The 8,475-nt window shown below is 44.8% G+C and overlaps 1 protein-coding gene across 1 annotated transcript in view; it reads right to left on the minus strand.

The window, feature by feature from the left end:
- Positions 1-7,551, minus strand: part of RPH3AL (rabphilin 3A like (without C2 domains)) — an 87,272-nt gene extending 79,721 nt beyond the window's left edge. Inside the window, exon 1 of the mRNA XM_024211194.1 lies at positions 7,498-7,551. The gene's annotated coding sequence lies outside the window, so the exon portion shown is untranslated. The remainder of the gene's footprint in view (positions 1-7,497) is intronic.
- Positions 7,552-8,475: the final 924 nt, after the last annotated feature.

Below are 8,475 nucleotides of genomic sequence, written 5' to 3' on the forward strand. Positions count from 1 at the left end.
CCCTCCTCCCTGCACCCTGAGCTACCCCCTGCCCGCACACAGCCCTTAGCTCCCCCCTCCCTGTACCCCGAGCTACCCCCCTGCCCGCACACAGCCCCCAGCTACCTCCTCCCTGGATCCTGAGCAGTTTTCAGATTTTTTTGAGCTGAACCCCCAAACAGGCTGGGTGGTCTGTGGAGGTGGCACTGCCTCCCTGGACACTTCTGTGCAGAGCTGGCCCAAGCCCTCCAAAAATAGAAGTCAAACTAAGCCTATGCCCGAGGGCCCACAGCCAGGCCGGAGCCCCAAGTCCCCACCACCTGTCCCCTGCTGGGCCCTGGAGTTTTTATAGCATGTTGAGGGGGGTCTCAGAAAGAAAAAGGTTGAGAACCCCAATCTAGAAGTTAGACAAAGCAGGAGGAGTCGGGAAGACCCATAAGTTCTAGTCCCAGCTCTGGGAGATGTAGATTTTAAAGCAGGGGACTGCTACTCAGGACTCCTGGGTTCTATTTCCAACACAGCAGCTGCCATCCTGCGTGACTCTGCTCCGGTCATTTTTGTATCTCTGTCAAATAGCCACTGGTAGACTATGAGAACTGAGTTACATTTGTAATATGCTTGGAAATCTTTGGATAACAAGAAAAAATTATTATTTCAACGAGCAAATTATCCATTGAACAACAGAGGGGCCCATTCTAAAAAATAGAATTCTTCACATGCAGGAGCAAATGGAGTTTTCAAAGTGCAGTTACTACACAGATGAAAGGACAGGGGAGATTTGCTTCCTGTCCTGGATTGTTGGCAACAGAGTAAAAGAGAATATTTGGAACCCACTGATGCTATAAAAGGCCTGGTCTACAGCCTCTCCACATCAATAAGAGCCCTTGTTTGTGTGAAGGGCTGCAAATCAGGTAAAGTTTCATGCCCAAAGCACGTGTACATGACAGGCCAATATTAACTCAGCTGGTCTGCCTTACAGGTCTGCATTTTGGGACCTAATATACACTGCTTGTGTGACCAAAAGGCTGAGAATGGTTCCTTTTATATTATCTATTGCTGTTGCTTTGTCTCCACTCCCTAGCAGGTCATTGCAATACACACACCTCACTTTACAATTCAAAAGCGCCAAACAAACATTAATTAGTGCTCAGAAGGGTGCAGTGACTTGCCCAAGGTCACACAGGGAGTCAGTGGCACCAGAGCCAAGGAGCACTCAGGAGGAACTGCTGTAACACAAACAATAACAAGAGACCATTAATTCTCCCCGATTTACACTGATCATCAACCAAAGTACAAACTGGGAACTTTCTTCAGGGCGTGAGGGTCAGAACTGGTGAGTGCTGCTGTAAGCCACGGTCATTCTGAGCTTCCATTCCCCTTCGAAACGTGATCCATCCCTTCTAAGCTAATTGCTTTACAGCACATAAACAACCCTTTTACGAAAATGTTACTCTGATCCTTTCAGCTGTCAGACAGTCAGTTTTTACTCTTCCCTAGAACTGTGTGTTGTTTTTTTCATAAGGAGATAGATAATTCAATCGCTAACCTAAAAGAAACCTGTCCTGCCCACTGGAAAACGTAATAAAGCCAGAACAATTTTTTAAAAAGCAATTAGGTTTCCTGGCCAATAAATCTCCCGTTTCACCACCTGTAAAAACCAACTCCTCACTCTGATCCACTGTTTTCTTTACATGTGTTTCAGTTCCAGCTATCTCAGTCTTCATGTTCACCCCCATAACCTGGATTGGTCTCTAGTGGCGTTTAAAACATTTCATAGGGTGATTTTTTTATGGGCCCAGTTTGATAACACTAAGTCCAGCTCCCACACTTTTGAAGTACAGAAGTCAGACCTATTTTGGTTTGAATTGGACCCTTAGGAGAAATCCAAAAGTGACTTCTCAGCGTGGTTGCATCGGGAGCTGAGAAGTATATTGACTCCCTGCATTAAGGAAGAGTGAAATTCTGCCCACTGGATCACACTTTGGCCCACTGCATTGCGATGCTCAGTAAACACACTAAGATATCAGATCACAACTACGCAACATCACCATCACAATTCAACACCAGGACATCAACTGGAATGCCATTTAGCAAGTATCCAGTTCTGCAAGGCTGCATTTCACTACCCTACCAACTGCCGTCTACTGGACAGGTACAAGAACTGCTCAAATGTGTCATATGCCCTGTATTGCTAGCAGAGATTCTCTTGGATCTCATTTGTTGAAAACCCTTGTTTTAGAGCAGTAAGACCTGAGGGTGATCTCTGCATCTCCTGTGAAGTACCAAATGGTCATAGCAACAACCATGAAGTCTGACTTGGCTACTACAACATATTAAAGGGGGGATCCCAATCCCATTAAAGCCACTGGGAATTTTGCCACTGACTTCAGCTACCACAGGAACCCTAATGCACTAGATCGAACTAAGGCAATGAGAGACATCACTGTTGTTGCTGAGTAATTGGAATGTTTTTTCCTTACTGGTCGCAGAAATACTACTATAGTCGGATCTCAGCAAACATCACCGTCCAGGCACCAGTTTACATTAAATAGTCAACACACTTACTCTGAAACTTGCTTAAGATAGTTGGGCTTTTGCCTGAGTAACTGATTCAATGGACTAATAAAACAACCACACACACATACAGAGTCTCTGTAAGGAGTCACTTTTCAAAGCCAGATTATACTTCCACTCTGCTGTGGATGAAGGGCCTGCAATTTTTTCTCCCTAGTAGCAACAATTCTATATGGGTGGAAAAACTAGTAATTTTACAAGCAATCAGGATATGGGAATTAATCACAAACCTCCGCAGTCAGAGGTGCCAGCCTGTTGCATTCATCAGATTTCATACTGAACTGTAGGTCGTCATGACAACCCTATTTCAAAAGAGGACAAGTACATTGCTACCTTTACTTCATTTTACATTCATAATGCAGGCAGCTAAGATTAAAGGAGACAGTGGAAACACTTAAGCAAATTTAAGGATTGATCTAGCAATCCTTACTCACATTAGTCCTCCAACTGATTTGAGTGATTATACTCTTGAGAGCAAGGTTTCAAGAATGGGCCTTTATCTTAAATTGTGATATTTTAAAATCTTATATTATTACCTAACCCTAAAAATGTTTATGCCTTCATGTAAAATATACACAACCTGAACTAATATTTATTACATACACACATACCGATAAGCACATTACAAATAGTACTGATAGATTAGTTACAGTGAAATTACCCTTATATTGATAAAGAAGTGGACCAGTATTAAGGATCCATAATTCCATATTGGCACTGCTCCAAAACAGAAGATTAGAATGAGTTTACAATAAAACTTTGATTTACTGGGATTTGATTTATAACACCTTGGTACCCTTTGTTAAATGCATTCACTTAAACTCTGCAAACTGTCTTATAGAACCATCTTTATTTTTCTATCACTGTTTTTTTTTAATTTTCATATTTCATTTTGATTAATATAATCTACACCCATTTATATAAATGTTTGTCCTTTAGCTAAACAACCCAACACTCAACGAATTCATGGAAAACATGGGATGAGCAGTTGGTTAATTAACCTGGGTTTTACACTGTATCTGCCAGACCATCTTCGTATCTGTCTTGGATACTGAGTGGTCAAAAAGATATTACAGCAGTGCATTCCTTCTGTACTCAGCAACATTTTATAGATCTACCCTGGGAAATGAGTATCCAAGAGCACCCATACATGCTGAAACCCTCCGAGGATTAAGGAACATTTATTATCTGTATTATTGCAGTGCATAGAGGCCCCAACTGAGATTGAGCCCCATTGGGCAGGGCGCTGTATATACTCACAATAAGAGACATCGCCTGTCTCCGAAGAGCTTACAGTTTAAACAGGCAAGGCAGACTCAGAGTGAGTGGGAGGGAATCAGAGGTAGAGAGAGAAGAAAGGACTTGTCCAAGGTCACCCAGCAGCTCCGTGGCAGAGCCGGGAATACTTTGCCTCTCACAGTTTACAATCTAAGGCCCTGATTCTGCATGATTCCAGCATCCAGGCTGAGGCCGATCACTGCACCTGCATGAAGCCCCACTGAATGGAGTAGGGCCTGAAGGACACAAGACAGACAACAGATGGGGGAAAGGGGGTACCATTATTCCCATTTACAAGCAGGAATTCAACAGAAGTATAAAAGGCAGCAATGGAACTGAGCCCATTTCTCCATAGTCAAAATCCGCTACCTTACTCATGAGTCAATCCTATGACATTTACATTTATTATGAGACTGATGAAACCTCAGGCAGAGTACATAAGAATGGCCATACTGGGCCAGACCAAAGGTCCATCTAGCCCAGTATCCTGTCTTCGGACAGTGGCCAATGCTAGGTGCCCCAGAGGGAATGAACAGAACAGGTAATCATTAAGTGATCCTTTCCCTGTTGCTCATTCCCAGCTTCTGGCAAACAGAGTCTGGGGACACCATCCCTGTCTATTCTGGCTAATAGCCATTGATGGACCTATCCTCATTGAATGTATCTAGTTCTTTTTTGAACCCTGGTATAGTCTTGGCCTTCACAACATCCTCCGGATGAATTCCACAGGTTCACTGTGTGTTGTGTGAAAAAATACTATCTTTTGTTTGTTTTAAAACTGCTGCCTATTAATTTCATTGGGTGACCCCTAGTTCTTGTGTTATGAGAAGGAGTAAATAACACTTCCTTATTTACTTCCTCCACACCAGTCAGGATTTTACAGACCTCAATCATATCCCCCCTTAATTGTCTCTTTTCCAAGCTGAAAAGTCCCAGTCTTATTAATCTCTACTCATACGGAAGCAATTCCATACACCTAATCATTTTTGTTGCCCTTTTCTAATTCCAATACATCTTTTTTGAGATGGGGCGACTACATCTGCACGCAGTATTCAAGATGTGGGTGTACCATGGATTTATATAGAAGCAATATGATATTTTCTGTCTTATTATCTAATCCTTTCCTAATGATTCCCAACATTCTGTTTGCTTTTTTGACTGCCGCTGCACATTGAGTGGATGTTTACAGAGAACTATCCACAATGACACCAAGATCTCTTTCTTGAGTGGTAACAGTTAATTTAGACCCCAGCATTTTATATGTATAGTTGGGATTATGTTTTCCAATGTGCATTACTTTGCATTTACCAACATTGAATTTCGTCTGCCATTTTGTTGCCCAGTCACCCCGTTTTGAGAGATCCTTTTGTAGCTCTTTGCAGTGTGCCTGGGACTTAACTATTTTGAGTAGTTTTGTGTCATCTGCAAATTTTGCCACCTCACTGTTTACCCCTTTTTCCAGATCATATATTAATATGCTAAATAGGACTGGACCCAGTACAGAGCCCTGGGGAACACCACTGCTTACCTCTCTCCATTCTGAAAACTGACCATTTATTCCTACCCTTTGTTTCTTATCTTTTAACCAGCTACCAATCCACGAAGAGGACCTTCCCTCTTATCCCACGACAGCTTACTTTGCTTAAGTAATTCCTAGCAAGTCTAGAAGTACAGTATAATAATACTGTAGTCATTTCCCCAAAAATGACTGTTAACAGCTTCCCCAACTTTCATTCTGTATCTCCCACAGTCCATTCGCCCTGCAATCTTTATCATCATTATAAGCTCTGAAAGCTCCTCCCCCAAACTTTAACCAAAATAATAAACATTTTAACCATTCCCCCACACACACACTGCTTAGGAGTGTATATTGATAGCACAGTGCAGCTACATACCTGGGGTTTGTCTATACTAGAAACGCTACAATGGGACAGCTGCAGCAGCACTACTGTCACTTAGACACTTCTTCCATCGCTGTAGTAAATCCACCTCTCCGACTGGCAGTAGCAAGGTCGACAGGAGAATTCTGCTGTTAACCTACTGCTGTCTACACTAGGACTTAGGTCGGCTTAACCATGTCTCTCAGGAGTTTACATTTTTCACACCCCTGAGTGATGTAGCTGGGTCAACCCAACTTTCTAATGTCAACCAGCCCGAAGATGGCAGGGAACAGATGGACTGAACAAACAGCTCATTGAAGAGAAGTTGTCAGAAAGATGAACCATCATCTTGCTGTGTGTGTGTACAGCACCGAACACAACAGAGCCCTCCTGGTTGGAGTCTCCAGACCTTATTGTAATGCACATCGATCATAACAGCAATAGCCAGTTCCCTGTAGGCCGCACAGTCCATAAAACTCTTATATTCTGAGTTATTTTATATCATATCATTGTTGCTCCTGTTTTCCATTCCCCCCTCCTCACTTCTAATCCCATAGGGAACTATTAGCTATCGTGCAGCATTAGGAATACCCATTATCAAGAAATCCCTGCTACTGACATTTTGAAACTAGAACAAAACTATTAACTGTTGTCAGAGAACAGCTGTCTGTAGCTCAAGGTCTGTCTTGGGAGAAAGCTCCTGGGAGTCTGATTTCATAACAACCTGCCTGAGCACGCCTGTTGCCAAACTTTGCATTTAAGCAGGGCTGACAATAGGCATAACTGCTTAGAGCCCTGAGCAGCTCAAGGGGGCCCCCTATTAACTATTAGCATGTGTTGGGGGGAGGGCAAAATATTCCTGTTTAGGGCCCCCAAATGGACTAGCACCAGCTCTGCATCTCAATCTCCAGAAGTGGGGGAAGAGAGGGAAGTCAGCAGAATGCAAATCAATCCCCCTTCATGTCAAGGAAATGAGAGAACATTTTGTTTTTGCTTCAGTAACTACAGTGTAAATGCTTTTCATCCAGGTTCACTTCTGGATTAGAGACACTGCGGTGGGGCTTTACCCCCCCCACACACACATTTGCAAACAGTTCATATGCCATAAAACCAAATGCAGGGAGATCTTAGCATTGTACCGACTCCAGAGCATATGTAGTGATTTATCACCAGGGTTGGAAGCCTTTTAACAGACGGATCCTCATCGCCTCTAACCCTGAACTCCTTGTTGATTCTTTTTTGGGAGGAGGGTGGGAAAGGTCGACCAACTCTTTTGCTTACATCCACGTTAATAACATCCTGCATAAAAATCACCCCGCAGCCTGTCTCTGGTTTTGCTCCAGCGTCCCAAGCAAAACTGCCGTCCCAGCCCACCCACGCACCCACCCTGCTCGCTGCAGAGAGTGACACTGTCCCAGGCAGGCTGGCACACCCTCAGCAGTTATTGCCCAGGGTTATTTTGCTTTCTTTTCTGACGAATTGCTAAGTACAAAAACTTCCTGCAAAAGCAACTTGTGTTCGGGCCGCTCCCAGTCACCCCGCAACAGCGAGCACTTTGCACTGGCAGATTTAAATGCAACCACATTCCCCGTCTTCTGCAACCTCCTCTTTGGGGGGCTGTTTGAAAATGCCCGCGCCCCGTGACCACATCTAACAGGAGCTACTGCTAATCCTCACCACCCGGCAGGCTCTCTTTGCAAGCGTTGCTGCTGTGTTTGGCTCTCACTGATTGCTTAATTGAAGGCTGGAGGCGGCTACAAGTAACCACGTTCCCCGACCCTCTTACCGTGCACACACGTTGGTTGCTACTCCCCTTCCATGCACCCTCGTTGCCCTCTAGCGACAACTGCAAGGAACCAGGAGCCGAGAAGCAGCGAGCTCGCGCCAGCCCCGGCTCCTGCCCAGCCAATCAGAGTATCCCAGCAGGAGGCAGCCCCAGGGTTGTGCAGAGCTGGGAGCCCGAGCCCAGGCGTTAGCTGTCATCGTGCGTGCAGAGGCGGGCCCAGGGGTCACACACTGCTGCAAGAGCGTTACGAGGTGCATGCAGATTGCAGCCCTGGGCCAACCCTCACCCACTTGCAGGGTGCATGCATGCAGCAGTGTCAGCACTGGACATTACATGCGGAGCTGAGCCATGGCCCACTTACGCCGGCGCTGGCTGAGTTGGTCACAGGCTACCTTACTGGCTTGGTTTTCTCAAAGATGGGACACTTGAAAAGAAGGGACATGGCGACTTTGCCTGTTAATTGGAACCTGTTGTAAAGTGCTTCATCGGCTGGAAATCTACTTTCAAGTCCCTCCCAAGGAGGGAGACTGGGCCCAGTGTTGCTGGTTTCCCCCACATGCCAGTGCTGCTAAAGGGATCTCCTTGCAAAGGAGACAGCCCAGGCCAGTTCTACATGCCTCATGCAATGGCAGTGCTGCTGCTTGCTCAATAATAAGGAGGGATGCAGAGCCTGCCAGCAGTCCCTGAAGCAGGCAGAGTTTTGACCATCACTGGCTGATGGCTGGAATGTGGTCTCAGTCCTGTTCCTAAGGTACAAGCATCCCCATCACAAAAACATCTCATGTTTATTTGCTTAGCTGTGCTACATGCTTCTTCCCTCACTTCATGAACCATTACTGAAACCCTTTGCTTTGAAATAGGAGGGAAGAAGAGAAATTCTAGGCATAGGCAGTATTGGGTGAGTCTGGCACCCAAAATAATAACACTGAACACAAAATATGATTTTTTTTTCAATCATGTTTTTCAGTCTGTCTTTTA

Source organism: Terrapene carolina, unplaced genomic scaffold (genome assembly GCF_002925995.2).
Source record: "Terrapene carolina triunguis isolate 2854851 unplaced genomic scaffold, T_m_triunguis-2.0 Scaffold231, whole genome shotgun sequence".
In the NCBI taxonomy this organism is placed as follows: Eukaryota; Metazoa; Chordata; order Testudines; family Emydidae; genus Terrapene; species Terrapene triunguis.